The 15,644-nt window shown below is 39.8% G+C and overlaps 1 protein-coding gene and 1 long non-coding RNA gene across 3 annotated transcripts in view; one reads left to right on the forward strand and one right to left on the reverse strand.

The window, feature by feature from the left end:
• The window catches only part of KCNAB1 (potassium voltage-gated channel subfamily A member regulatory beta subunit 1), a 394,665-nt gene that overhangs the window by 81,338 nt on the left and 297,683 nt on the right, over window positions 1-15,644 (forward strand). The window lies entirely within an intron of this gene.
• LOC119470249 overlaps window positions 6,638-15,644 on the reverse strand; it is a 14,318-nt gene continuing 5,311 nt past the window's right edge. Inside the window, exons 2-4 of the long non-coding RNA XR_005199140.1 lie at window positions 14,381-14,438; window positions 13,317-13,420; window positions 6,638-6,845 (exon numbers count right to left, since the gene is read on the reverse strand). This is a non-coding gene — a long non-coding RNA (uncharacterized LOC119470249). The remainder of the gene's footprint in view (window positions 6,846-13,316; window positions 13,421-14,380; window positions 14,439-15,644) is intronic.

A 15,644-nucleotide genomic window follows, 5' to 3' on the forward strand; every position in this document is an offset into this window, starting at 1 on the left:
TAACCAGAGGTAGTTGGCCCCTGATAATGGACTTTAGGCAGCCTTCTCTTTATGACTCTCTCTACTCTGGTTCTGGCAACTACTCCTTCCTCTCTGTTGTAACTCACCCTAGGTTACTGCAGCAACCCTTACAATTCTTCCACACCTTTGCAAATAAACTCATTTGAACTGCCTAATTTGAGTGTGCCATCTGTTTTCTGTTGGGAACCCAAGTGATAAATGTATATGTCAGAAATAAAAAAATTAAACAGGAATAATACAAATCTAATATACTTTTATGTTGCTATATGAAATACCATCTTTTAAGGCTGGTAGAAGAATGGAACCCATGTTAGCTGTGCCCTTAGAAAAATGACTAATAAGGCAAATCAGGGAAGATAAATACTTTTCTCCCCCTAAAAAAGCAGAGGCCTTTCTTGGTTTTATTCAAGTAGGTCTTCCCACTGCACAACCTCGGGGTGCCATTCACAGGATTCAGGCTAACTTTAGGAAATTTTGGCAACCAGAACTCTTTCTGTTTAATAGAAAGAGAATCAGAGTAAATCAAATACTTTTATTTGGGTGAAATGAGGTTAAAACTGGTACTAAGAAGACCCACAAAGAGAAAAGAAATACCCAAACAACTCAGCTTCTTTCGGCCTTGAGTTTTGCTCATTTAGTGTAAAACTTCTGAAATAATAGAGACCAAGAGTTGTGTATCAAAGTAAGAAACTTTAGTTTAGAGGTTTGTTCAGGTAAGAATACATAATATATTTTTTTTCCTAGCACCAATTGGCAAAACTACCAGTTTCCTAAGACTTGTGCTATATCCTTGCCTAATTCTTTGGTCACGACTGGTAAGTGCTCTTCCTTCCCCCTAGTTTGGGAAAGGGTGGATCATCATGATTTCCTGTCCCTGAAGGTTGCCTCTGCTCCTGTTTGATCTTTGCAACAGTTGTGTTCTCTGAGAGGTGTTTCCAACTTCTCTCCCAATGTCTACCTTTCTTTTTGAGGCTCCTCCTTTTTCAAGGCCATGTTTCCCATCCTGTGAACAGGGCTGTGCCTCTGTCTCCGCCTGGCTGTCTCTGAAGTGCAGCTGTAGCAGTGTAGAGTTAAAAATAACAACATCTTGTGAGACTAGGAAGGAGGATGAGAGAGGGGAGCAGGAAGCATGTTCATTAAGGGCTTTTAAATTTACAAATGACCCATCTAAGTCATTAACAGGCCTGGCTAAGAACATCTCTGACAACTTGGAGGGGGAAAGAGGTGTCTCTGTGTTGTAGTCTGAGTTTGTTGTGAGGGCTCATGTTAACAAGGAGAGAGAAAATACTTGCCCATCCTGACAATGAGCTGAATTTCATGCCATGAGAAACCAGGACAAACTGTTAATTTTGGTGTAAGTTATTGTTCAAGAAGCCTGCATCCTCACTGCCTGCTCTGGTATCACAATGTTCACTAATTACCCAGCACTCTTATTATGTGGGCACATGTTCTATACACAGGGCAAGCCAAAGGTTCTGTAGTAAAACCTCACTCATTCATACCTATTAGAATTGACCATCAGGCTTAATGAGAAATCGCAGTTATGGGATAGGTATTTAAGGTATATACTTTTCAAGAATACATAGTAATATAAACACATAACATAAGAAATGAAAAGACAGGTATTTTTCTAGTCCTTTTAATGGATAACAATCCAGGATTATTCAGGTATTCAGTGTTAAAAGAGGAATAAGATACTACATTTTTTAAACTTAAATTAGTTTTAAAGAAACAGTCAAGTAGAGAAGTAAATTTGTATACAATTACATTTAGAGATGACAAATGCAATAATCACAGTGTGTGTGGTATTAATGGTGCAGAGATGACACAGTTTGGCTTAGTGGAAAGAGTAGCAAAAGCCAGAGAAGGCTTCTGGAAGGAATGTGGGAGCTGAGTTGAAGTTGGATTAGGATGGTTATTCTAGGCAGAGCAAACAGTGTGTGCAAAGGTACTATGGCAGGGAAATAGACTCTACTTATGTTAACTGGTATTTTGTTTGCAGTTTATTCAATATAATGGAGCATGCTCTCCTTTAGGAGAGAAGGTCCTAAAAGTGCTCCTGTCTGTGTACAGTGCTTACATTAATTTCTAAGCCAACACCCATGTCAATGAACTTTAGTCTAAAAGGAGAATGCTTTGAAGAAAAAAGTAAGAGTATCCAAATATTTCCTAAACATTAATGACAGGTGTTATGGCTTTGATAGCTTAGATAAAATATAGACTGCATGCATTTCAGTTCATGTTGATATAGATACTTTCAGACTCCTCAAAGTACTTTCAGGTCACAGATGTGAACAGAACACAAAATGTCTGGAAAATTCCACCATAGCACAGAGGCATAAGGAAGTATGTTTTGTGGGGGCTGACAAACATGCTCACTATTGGTGTGTCTGCAAGTCTACTAAATTTATTTCAAAGAGTTTATTCTCTTATCAAGGTTAAACACCTTCAGCATACTGTTCATACTGTTTATTGTATAGCAAACCTTTCTCCAGAATGGCAGAAAGAGAAGGGAGAAGTGATGAAAATCAGATGAGCTAATTTCAAACCGGTGGACTTGCATTCCACATTAGAGATAATTTCTTGAAAAAAAAAATCTTAAAACTGTTCCCTTGCTATTTCTTTAAAACTACGAAATCATCAATATGTTGTGCCAGTTTCCCTGCTTCCCTGCAGGACATCTACAACGATCTGTACGCCTCATGGCTGCTCACTAAGCAAACTGTCAAACTGCACTGGGTTATTGAATTGGAGTGGAACAAGGCACAGGCTGAGACTGTCAGTAAGCTAAGGGTTGCTGCTCAGGAGGGTGTGGGCAGCTCGCTGACCAGGAGTGCCTCTGCCTCCCCTTGCTTTGTTTGAGAACTTGGCCCTGCTCTATGGAGCCAGTTGTGTCTCCATTTTACTTGGTGTACATTTCACTTTTTCTGGAGTGTTCGGTTAAGAACAGAATTTAGGCTAGATATGAATGTATACAGATCTCATTCTTAGTTTTCACACTATCCTGGGTTATAATTCTGGATTGTATCTGTAGTACAGAAAATTTGGGTGATTTTCTATGCATTCTGTTTATGTTTTCTGGAGGTCAGAGGGCTCCAGAAGATGGAGGTTATTTCCTCAGCCTGTACTAGAGGGAGCCAGCCATCATGCCCATATTTACAAAACACTCATGTCATCCATTTGTCTTCTCATGTAAACGATAATTACTAATCACCATTATGTGCCTGACACCATTCTGAGAGCAGCCACGCTAGCTAAAATGGCACCTCACCCATCACCAAACTGGGTCCAGAGACAGTCCTAAAATCTCAGGAGTGAGTGGCAGCACTGAGACTAGAAGCTGTGTCTTCTGATCCCAGACCCTGTGTTTTTTCTACTCCCTACAGGGCTCCCTGGGAGTGGGCTCGGACTGTCCCTGGCAGGTACCTGCATCTGGCTGGGTATTGCCCTTCTGGAAAAATCCCTTCCACTTTCAAATTTATTTTATTCTTTACTTGCTCAAAGAGGACATGGGGTGAACAAATTAGTGGGCGGGTGCCTCAAAGTATGATTTTGCACAGGGTTTGGTCCAGGAAGCAGAGTTGACCAAATGTAATGTGGAGATTTCAAAGAGTTTTTTAAAGGGGAGAAAAATTCCTTTGTGAATGATAATGAAATCCAAGCTGTCAGTCTGTGTTTGGTGTCAAACAGAGATTTGAGATGGTCCTCAGGATGAGTGTGGGCAGTGAAAAAAGGGGATGCAGTGGAGTGTTCTCTCGTCCATGCTGAGAGAATATTGTAGAGGAGTCAGAAATGAAAATCAAATTATCATGACTGAAATTGTACTTTTTCATGTCTTATAATGGGGACTATATATCAAAGGGGGAGAACAAAAAAAGTCACAAAATGAATTACTAGTTAGAAATTGTCTTCAAGGTGTGCATACTGCCTGATGCATTCTAGCAAATACTTTTCAATTTGTTAAATAATTATCTGTAATGATTAATATTTATAATATGCAGACATGCATTATTTTTAGATGTATGGTCAATGCAATGGGTTGGATTTCTGGGTAATCATCAATTGCTTCTTCTGGATATTATCAAAAGAAGTAGATGCCTTTGAACCCTAATGTAATTGACTCAATTCTAAAATCAATCTCTCTGCTTAATAACCCCAGGTGCTATGCCAATGCCCACACAAAATTAAGCACTATTGTGGAAAAGGCATTCAAAGGGCAGTTTGTTCCTTGCTATCATATTATGCCCCATGAATATGAGAATAGATGATGTAGTAATGGGAAACTCAGCCAATTTACTTACCCATGGCCAAGAGACTGGCTTACTTTGACATTTCTCATAATTCTGTGGTGATTACTCAAAGAAAATGAATGACTCTAGGAAACTGAGGGTTATGTCTATCTATGTGACAATCCAGGTGGTGTCCGAACTTGTGACAGGTTGCCCAACAGGATTTCTTATCTGAGATGTGGAATAGCAGGAGCTATTCACAGGAAGAGGCTCTGATCCTTCTGCCTCAGCCTACCAAAGTGCTGAGATTACAGGCATGAGCCACCATGCCCAGCCTTTTTCCCTTTCTTAAACTCCATGTTTAATAAATTGCAAGATTCTGCCAAGGCCACTACACACTCACATTGCTAACGTAGCCTCTGAAGGAAATGAGAGATGCTCTGCTGTCCTCCCTGCAGGGTGGGGATTGTTGGGAAAACTCTTGCCAGCCATGTTATCTGCCTTTGTTTTGGAGAATCTAGTCATATGTAATAGGCAGCACCCCGTATCTGTTTCTACCTGTGACATAAGAAATTTATATTTGGTCTGTGTCCCCAGTTCTTGATGCAGAGGTCCTAAAACCCTTAGAATTTCTAGAATGACAGGAGTGTCTTTTGTTCTAGTGAAGCAAGTCCTTAGAGTTCCTGGATAGCTTCAGGATGGAGCCTTTTACCAGAAAGGCTAGGCCATGATTAGAAGCTTGGGACTTTCAGCCCATCCACCAGCCACCAGGGAGGAGAGAGGGGCTGGAGATTGGGTTGATAATCAATCTTGCCTACCTGATGAAGCCTCCTTAAAGATCCCCAAATGATGAAGTGGAGAGCTTCTGAGTTGGTGAACATATCCATGTGCCAGAAGTTGGTGTGCCCCAACTCCACAGGGACAGACGTTCCTGTTCTTGGGACCCTTCCAGGCCTTGCCCTATATACCTCTTTCTCTGGCATTTTATTTGTATCCTTTAATAAATGAGTAATGTAAGTAAATTTCTTTTTTAGTTTTATGAGCTGTTATAGCTAATTATTAAATCTGAGGAGGGGGTTGTGGGAACCCCCAGTTTGTACTCAAGTTGGATGGAAGTGTGAGTAATCTGGGGAACTGCTACTTATGATTGGCGTCTGAAGTTGGGAGCAGTCTTGTGGGACTGAGCCCTTAATTTGTGAGTTCTATGCTACTTACAGGCACTTAGTATCATCCAGTTGGCATCCACAGAGAATTGGAGAGCTACCTGGTATGAAAACCCACACATTTGGTATTAGAATTATTGTGTGAGTAGAGAATACTGAGCGTTTTCTTTTGCTACCTAAGACAAAAATGGAAAGACTTCTTAAAAATCAGTCCCCAAACTTCCTGTCATTGCTCTAGTTTTTGGAATATGGAGAGATTTTGTCAGCTGAGAGCAGGTAGTTACCTGACTGCAGTGATCTCAAGGCAAGGCATCCATGTAAATGATTCCAAGGCCATCTACAGGCTGAAGAGGATCAGGAAACCACCTGACCATATTCTTGAATGGCAACAGAATGAAATTATCTAACAAGTTTTCACAGCTCAATTGAAGCCAAAACTCTAATTTCTCAAAAGTTTCGATCTAGTCCAATCTTGCCAGTGAGTGTGATAAATAAGGGTTGAAATATTCATTTTTGTCACCAGGGGATAGTGGGATTGACATGTTTGCAACAAACACATCAGGCTGTCGCCCACCACAAGCAGGATCTTCACACTCCGGTCTTTCAGAGTGTACAGGCTTCTTTGGAAATGTCTATTCCTCTATCCACCTCTAGTATTACTCTTTCTTTAAATCTATTACCTACTAGTTAATTGTTTAACAGGTAATCATAATTATTATAAGAGTAACTAAATTGTAACTGCTCTCATTTCTGAGTGCTTACTTCATGACAGGCTATGTATGTTTTCTACATTATCTCATTTAATCTTTATAACAATTTTGAGAAGTAGGGACTATTTTTTTTTTTTTGAGATGAGAAAAGAGAGGCTATAGAAGTTAGGTAACTTGCAGAATGTATTCAGATATTAATGGCAGAGGTGGTAGTCAAACAAAAGCTACACTCTTGAGCTTTATACTGAGCAAGGCATAAGTCATGGAGAGTTGATATGTGGCCCACAAGCATCACCCAATTCAATCAACAAGTAATGACCTTCTAGTCTGTCTGCAGCATAAGGATGTGAGATGGATAAATTTAGTTTCTTCTTTGATAGGCCTTAAAATCTGTTGGGGAATTAAACCTGTATGTCCTGTTAACAGAACAAGGTAAGTTTTATTTAGTCCTAAAGTAGAGGTCAGGCAGAGGTTATGAAAGTGTTGAGGCGGCAGAGGTAAATTTTGACTTAGGGAATGGTGGTGCGTGAAGGCACTAGGGAAGGCTTAGGAGAGGTAGTATTCTTTTACTTCCACCTTGAAAGATCAGCAAGCATCTGGCAGGTGGTGGAGACAGAGAAGGAATTCCACATAGATGCAGCAGCTTGAACAAAGACCCTGAGGTGAGAAAATGCACAGCATGCTCAGGGAACAGGCATCACTGCAGTGTCATCACAGGCTACCTGGGGAGGAAGAATGGGAGGGATCAGAGAGAGGCTGAACTGAGGTAAGCATGGCTTCCAGTGCTGCCTACAGGATTCATATAGAATGGGTGGCCGTGGAACATTTTTCAAGGAGAGAGGTGATATAAATCCTTTCAGTATGTGGGACAGTAAAGCACTCAGGGTTTGTTAACTGGTGCTCAGTGGTGCATTAGATTGATTTATATGAAATTGCTGGCATATGACCATTTTCAAAATATAAAAATCACAATTTCATATGGTTCAACCTAACACAGTTCAAGATTTTGCTTTGCTTCTGGAAAGCCTTTGAATATAGTATGTAGCTGCAAATTTGGGGTCTCCTCGCCCTTGCAGGGTCTCAGAAGTACTGTTGAGGTCTGTTATTTTATTATTATTATTACTTTATCTTAATAATGACCTCTTTTTTATTATACTTTAAGTTATGGGGTACACGTACAGAATGTGCAGGTTTGTTACACAGGTATAAATGTGCTGTTGTGGTTTGCTGCACTAATCAACCTGTCATCTACATTACATATTTCTCTTAATGCTATCCCTCCCCCACCTCCCACCCCCTGACAGGTCCCAGTGAGCGATGTTCGCTTCCCTGTGTCCATGTGTTCTCATTGTTCAATGCCCACCTATGAGTGAGAACGTGCAGTGTTTAGTTTTCTGTTCTTGTGTTAGTTTGCTGAGAATGGTGGTTTCCAGCTTCATCCATGTCCCTGCAAAGGACGTGAACTCATCCTTTTTTATGGCTGCATAGTATTCTATGGTGTATATGTGCCACATTTTCTTATCCAGTCTATCATTGATAGGCGTTTGGGTTGGTTCCAAGTCTTTGCTATTGTGAACAGTACTGCAATAAACATACATGTGCATGTATCTTTATAGTGGAATGATTTATAATCCTTTGAGTATATACCCAGTAATGGGATTGCTGGGTCAAATGATATTTCTAGTTTTAGATCCTTGAGGAATCACCATACTGTCATCCACAATGGCTGAACTAATTTACACTCCCACCAACAATGTAAAAGTGTTCCTATTTCTCCACATCCTCTCCAGCATCTGTTGATTTTTGACTTTTTAACAAATGCCATTCTCACTGGTGTGATATGGTATCTCATTGTTTATTTTTTTTTAAATTTCTCTAATGACCAGTGATGAACATTTTTTCATATGTCTGTTGGCTGTATATATGTCGTCTTTTGTTAAGTGTCTGCTCATATCCATCGCCCACTTTTTGATAGGGTTGTTTGTTTTTTTCTTGCAGATTTGTTTAAGTTCTTTGCAGATTCTGGATATTAGCCCTTGGTCAGATGGATAGATTGCAAAAATTTTCTCCCATTCTATAAGTTGCCTGTTCATGCTGATGATACTTCCTTTAGCTGTGCAGAAGCTCTGTAGCTTAATTAGATCCCATTTGCCAATTTTTGCTTTTGTTGCCATTGCTTTTAGTGTTTTAGTCATGAAGTCTTTGCCCATGCTTATGTTCTGAATGGTATTGCCCAGGTTTTCTTCTAGGGTTTTTATGGTTTTAGGTCTTATGTTTAAGTCTTTAATCCATCTTGAATTAATTTTTGTATAAGGTATAAGGAAGGAATCCAGTTTCAGCTTTCTGCATATGGTTAGCCAGTTTTTCCAACACCATTTATTAAATAGGGAATCCTTTCCCCATTGCTTGTTTTTGTCAGGTTTGTCAAAGATCAGATGGTTGTAGATGTGTGGCATTATTTCAGAGGCCTCTGTTCTATTCCATTAATCTATATATCTGTTTTGGCATGAGTACCATGCTGTTTTTGTTACTGTAGCCTTGTAGTATAGTTTGAAGTCAGGTAGGGTGATGCCTCCATTTCTTTTTGCTTAGAATTGTCTTGGCTATGAGTCCTTTTTTGGTTCCATATGAAACTTAAAGTAGTTTTTTCCAATTCTGCGAAGAAAGTCAGTGGTAGTTTGATGGGGATAGCATTAAATCTGTGAATTACTTTGGACAGTATGGCTATTTTTATGATATTGATTCTTCCTATATATGGGCATGGAACGTTTTTTCATTTGTTTGTGTCCTGTCTTATTTCCTCGAGCAGTGATTTGTAGTTCTCCTTGAAGAGGTTCTTCATAACCCTTGTAACTTGTATTCCTAGGTATTTTATTCTCTTTGCAGCACTTGTGAATGGGAATTTATTCATGATTTGGCTCTCTGTTTATCTGTTATTGATGTATAGGAATGCTTGTGATTTTTGCACATTAATTTTCTATTCTGAGACTTTGCTGAAATTGCTTATCAACTTAAGGAGATTTTGGGCTGAGATGATGGGGCTTTCTAAATATACAATGATGTCATCTGCAAACAGAGACAATTTGACTTCCTCTCTTCCTATTTGAATACACTTTATTCCTTTCTCTTGCCTGATTGTCCTGTCTAGAACTTCCAATACTATGTTGAAAAGGAGTGGTGAGAGGGAATTCTTGTCTTGTGCCAGTTTTCAAAGGAAATGCTTCCAGTTTTTGCTCATTCAGTATGGTATTGGCTTTGGGTTTGTCATAAGTAGCTCTTATTATTTTGAGATACATTGCATCAATACCTAGTTTATTGAAATTTTTAGCATGAAGGGCTACTGAATTTTGTTGAAGGCCTTTTCTGTATCTATTGAGATAATCATGTGATTTTTATCGTTGGTTCTGTTTATGTGATAGATTACGTTTATTGATTTGCTTATGTTGAACCAGCCTTGCATCCCAGGAATGGAGCCTACTTGATTATCGTGGGCAAACTTTTTGATGAACTGTTGTATTTGGTTTGCCAGTATTTTATTGAGGATTTTCTCATCCATGTTCATCATGGATATTGGCCTGAAATTTTCTTTTTTTGTGGTGTCTCTGCCGGGTTTTGGTATCAGGATGATTTTGGCCTCATAAAATGAGTTAGGGAGGATTCCCTCTTTTTCTATTGTTTAGAATCATCTCAGAAGGAATGATACCAGCTCCTGTTTGTACCTCTGGTAGAAATTAGTGGTGAATCCGTCTGATCCTGGACTTTTTTTTAAATTGGTAGGCTGTTAATTGCTGCCTTGATTTCAGAACTTGTTATTGGTCTATTCAGGGAATTGATTTCCTTCTGGTTTAGCCTTGGGAGGGTGTATGTGTCCAGAAATTTCTTCTAGATTTTCTGATTTATTTGCATAGAAGTATTTATAGTGTTCTGTAATGGTAGTTTGTTTTTCTGTGGGATAGATGGTGATATCTCCTTTATCATTTTTTTATTGCATCTATTTGATTCTTCTTTCTTTATTCATCTGGCTAGTGGTCTATCTATTTTGTTGATCTTTTCAAAAAACCAGCTCCTGGATTTATTGATTTTTTGGAGGGTTTTTTGTATCTCTATCTCCTTCAGTTCTGCTCTGATCTTAGTTGTTTCTCGTCTTCTGCTAGCTTTTGAATTTGTTTGCTCTTGCTTCTCTAGTACTTTTAATTGCGATGTTAGGGTGTCAATTTTAGATCTTTCCTGCTTTCTCTTGTGGGCATTTAGTACTATAAATTTCCCTCTACACACTGCTTTAAATGTGTTTTGGAGATTCTCGTATGTTGTGTTTTTGTTCTCATTGGTTTCAAAGAACATCTTTATTTCTGCTTTAATTTAATTATTTACCTAGTAGTCATTCAGGAGCAGGTTGTTTAGTTTCCATGTAGTTGTGCAGTTTTGAGTGAGCTTCTTAACCCTGCATTCTAATTTGATTATACTGTGGTCTGAGAGACTGTTGTGATTTCCATTCTTTTGCATTTGCTGAAGAGTGTTTTACTTCCAATTGTGTGGTCAATTTTAGAATAAGTGTGATGTGTTACTGAGAAGACTGTGTATTCTGTTGATTTGGGGTGGAGAGTTCTGTAGATGTCTACTAGGCCTGCTTGGTCCAGAGCTGAGTTCAAGTCCTGGATACCCTTGTTAATTTTCTGTCTTGTTGATCTAATATGGACAGTGGGGTGTTAAAGTCCCCCACTATTATTGTGTGTGATGCTAAGTCTCTTTGCAGGTCTTTAAGGACTTGCTTTATGGATCTGGGTGCTCCTGTGTTGGCTGCATATATATCTTTGTCTCTTTTGATCTTTGTTGGTTTAAAGTCTGTTTTATCAGAGACTAGGATTGCAAACTCTCCTTTTTTTTTTTTTCTTTCCACATACTTGGTAAATTTTTCTCCATCCCTTTATTTTGAACCTATGTTTGTCTTTATACATGAGATGGGTCTCCAGAATACAGCACACCAATGAGTCTTGACTGTTTATCCGATTTGCCAGTCTGTGTCTTTTAATTGGGGCATTTAGCCCATTTACATTTAAGGTTAATATTGTTCTGTGTGAATTTGATGCTGTCATTATGATGCTAGCTGGTTATTTTGTCCATTAGTTGATGCAGTTTCTTCACAGCATTGAAGATCTTTACAATTTGATATGTTTTTGCAGTGGCTTGTACCAGTTGCTCTTTTCCATGTTTAGTGCTTCCTTCAGGAGGTCTTGTAAGGCAGACCTGGTGGTGACAGAATCTCTCAGTATTTGCTTGTCTGTAAAGGGTTTTATTTCTCCTTTGCTTATGAAGCTTAGTTTGGGTGGATTTAAAATTCTAGATTGAAAATTCTTTTCTTTAAGAATGTTGAATATTGGTCCCCACTATCTTCTGGCTTGTAGTGTTTCTGCTGAGAGAACCACTGTTAGTCTGATGGGCTTCCCTTTGTGGGTAACACGATATTTCTCTCTGGCTGCCCTTCACATTTTTCCTTCATTTTAACCTTAGCGAATCTGACAATTATGTGTCTTGGGTTTGCTCTTCTGGAGGAATATCTTTGTGGTGTTCTCTGTATTTCCTGAATTTGAATGTTGGCCTGCCTTGCTAGGTTGGGGAAGCTCTCTTGGATAATATCCTGAAGAGTGTTTTCCAACTTGGTTCCATTCTCCCCATTACTTTCAGGTTCACCAATCAAAGGTAGATTTGGTCTTTTCACATAGTCCCATATTTCTTGGAGGCTTTGTTAGTTTTTTTTTTTCTTTTTCCTTTAATCTTGTCTTCATACTTTATTTCATTAAGTTGATCTTCAATCTCTGATATCCTTTCTTCTACTTGATCAAGTTGGCTGTTGATACTTGTGTATGCATCACAAAGTTCTCGTGCTGTGTTTTGCAGCTCCATCAGGTCATGTATGTTCTTCTCTAAGCTGGATATTCTAGTTAGGAATTTGTCTAACCTTTTTTCCAGGTTCTTATCTTCCTAGCTTTGGGTTAAAACATGCTTCTTTAGCTGGGAAGAGTTTGTTATTATTCACCTCTGAAGCCTACTTCGGTCAATTTGTCAAACTCATTCTCCAACTAGTTTTGTTTCTTTGCTGGCAAAGAGTTATGATCCTTTGGAGGAGAAGAGGTGTTCTGGTTTTTGGAATTTTTAGCCTTTTTGTGCTGGTTTCTCCCCATCTTCATGGATTTATCTACCTTTTGTCTTTGATGTTGGTGATGTTGAAACTATTTCTTTCTGTTTGTTAATTCTCCTTCTACCAGTCAAGCCCCTCTGCTGCAGCTCTGCTGAAGTTTGCTGGAGCTTCACTCAGCCGAAAATGCAGAAATCACCCACCTTCTGCATCGATCTCATTGAGAGATGCAGACTGGTGCTGTTCCTATTTAGCCATCTTGACAGCTCTTTCCTCTTAACTTAGCCAATACATCAGTGAAATAGAATCTTATTTATTTTAAGCTGGAATTTGATTAACTCAGGATGGTAACCTTAGCTACTTCATGCTGATCCAAGCCCTTGATTAGTCGTTGATGAAATCATTATTTTTAGTATTTATAGGGAGGAGGGTAGATGGGAAATGAAGATTTATAAAGGTCTTTGATGGTAAGAACTATTAGTTGCTGTTGACAGCTACTGAAACCTGGCGTGGGCATGCCATGTTTCCAGGCAACTTTGGGTGGTCCTGGGCTTGCAGTTATATTCTGTCATTCTTCAAATGTTTTCTGAGTGCCTAAATGTTTTGTGAATAGTTCTAGGTACTGAAGAGATGGTTGAAAATAAGCTAGACAACTTGTTTATCTGGTCCTTAGATTTTCCATCCAAGCTAGAATGAATAACATTTGAGAAAACTGTTGTTAAGAAAGATCGTCTATATACGTAAACCCTGTATATGAATGGGGCAGAGTAGACTCTAGGGAGACAGGGTGGGATGGGGGCAATTCAGTAGGCCCTACTTAGTGCCAGACACTGGGCTTTTATCTCATTTTCTCGTTTAAATCCCCGCCACCTCTGGACAAATTAGGTAGTTTTATCCTTGCTTGACAGATGGGGAAATTGACCCTCAAAGAAATTGAGGAAAATTGCTGCCAGTTGCCCAGCATGAGGGTGGTGGAGCAGAGTTTGAGCACACATCTGTTTGTCCAGTGCCTGAGTTCTCTCCATCAGTATAAAGCGATTTTAGGTTTTGCAGGACAAACCTGGAGGAGCAAATGCTTATTTGTTCAGGGGCTTATTTTCTTTTCAACCAGAGTGGAACTGGACAAGTGTAATCAGAACCATTTGTTGACAATGGCAAGGCAAGCTGTAGAGATGAAATTAGTGTCAAGGCCAGGTGACTGATGTTTGCCAAAGGCATAAAAACAGCATGTCACATGCAAGGTAATGATGCCACAGATTCCTGCATGTCAGATTCCATTGCTATATTTAGAGAAAGTACAATAATATTGATCAGAGTCAGCAAAGATAGTGTGCATTTAGTTCCAGTTTTGATGAATCTGTAAAAGTTGCAACCCAGATGTTGTGCTATTAATTTGGGTGACATGATTATTATTACTTTGGCCTCTCTTTTCCAAATATGTTAATCCCAACAGCAGCAGCAACAATAAAAAAGTTAATATGATTTAAGCCTTCATGTCACATCATGTTTTGAGACATGCAATGAGGAAACTAGAGTGATATATGAAAAATTGTCATTATCCTAGTTTTAAAAATGACTTTCTTAAGACTTTAGACTTAAGACTTAAGAGTAAGAAGAACCTGCCTTGATGAGCTCATTCTCTCTCAAAGATTTTTGTTCTTTTGAAGTCATTGCATTTCCACTATGGTTTAGTATGAACAACAACAAAAAAATCAGGAACTCTTTTCTTACTTGAGTTCCAGGGATGTAGAGACTATAGAGCTAATTTTCTTCCTGTCATTTTAAAAACGCACAAGTCTCAGAGCTGCTTTGATATTTGTTGTTGATATAGAAAGAGTGCTCACCATTTAACATGGCTGTGCCTCCTACCAGGGGATGGCAAATACCTGTTATGGTGTTTCTGGAAACAGGCTGGTCATAATGTCCCATTTACAACAGGGAGTTGCGTACCTCCAGTTACCTGGAAAAGGTAATGTCAGGATCAGGCATTGAAAAGCTCATCTCCAGTCTAGGGAGATGGTGAATAGGAAGCAGGACTAGTTTGTAGTTCCCACTCTGATGGACTGCATAGTATGTGAAAACTCACATCAGAAACTTGCTTCAAGAACTACTGCAGGAACATACCAGAAAAGCTGAGAATCCACAGACCCTTTGAAGGACCAGGATTACTGCTGTAGTCTCCCTGATATATGGAAAAACTGTGAGTTGGCTTGCTTTCTTCACAGGGTGGCTTGCCCTGGTCACTGGCTGCCAGATGTGGTGCTGTTGTGGGGACACAGTGGGAGTGAGACCGGCCTTTAGGACTGTAGGCTGCATGAGAGTGGGGTGAGGTCAGTGACTGCGAGCTTTCCTCCACTTCCCTGGTGACCTGTACGACTCAGCAAAGTCAGCCATAATCCCACTGCGAATATAACTCCACTGGACTGGGAACCACACTGCCATCCCCACAGCAGCCACAACAAGCCCTGCCCAAGGAGAGGCTGAGCTCAGACATGCCTGTCCAGCCACTACCTGGTGCGGTGATCTTTCTCTACTTACCCTGGTAGCTGAAGATAAAGGTTATAATCTCTTGATAGCTATATAGCCCTGCTCACCACCTGAAAAACCTGAATACTTAACCAGGTGTCCCTAGGGCAAGTTTGCATCATCCCTATAGGACTGCAGCTGATGTGCTCTTAAAAGCATTACCTCCTGTTTGGAGGCCAACGAGCACAAAACCAGCACACTAAATAAAAACACAACTAAGGACCCTTTCAGAGTCCACTTCACTCCCCTGCTACCTCCACTGAAGCAGATGCTGGTATCCATAGCTGCAAGACCTGAAGAGGGATCACATCACAGGACTCTTTGCAGACATTCCTTAGTACCAGCCTGGAGTCCAGTAGCTCTGTTGGATGGCTAGACCCAGAACAGCAAAAACAATCACTATAGTTCAGCTCTCAGGAAGCCTCATTCCTAGGGGAAGGAGGAGAATACTACATCAAGGGAGCACCCTGTGGGACAAAAGAATCTGAAGAGCGGCCTTTGAATCCCAGATCTTCCCTCTGACAGTCTACCCAAATGAGAAGGAACCAGAAAAACAATTCTAGTAATATGACAAAACAAGGCTCTTTATATCCCAAAAAGATCATACCAGCTTACCAGCAATTGATCCAAACCAAGACAAAATCTCTTAATTGCCAGAAAAAGAATTCAGAACATTAGTTATTAAGCTATACAAGGAGGCACCAGACAAAGTGAAGTCTAACTTAAAAAAATAAAAAACATGAGGCCGGGCGTGGTGGCTCAAGCCTGTAATCCCAGCACTTTGGGAGGCCGAGGCGGGTGGATCACGAGGTCAAGAGATCGAGACCATCCTGGTCAACATGGTGAAACCCCGTCTCTACTA

This window comes from Cebus imitator, unplaced genomic scaffold (genome assembly GCF_001604975.1).
Source record: "Cebus imitator isolate Cc_AM_T3 unplaced genomic scaffold, Cebus_imitator-1.0 Scaffold25, whole genome shotgun sequence".
Taxonomy (NCBI): domain Eukaryota; kingdom Metazoa; phylum Chordata; class Mammalia; order Primates; family Cebidae; genus Cebus; species Cebus imitator.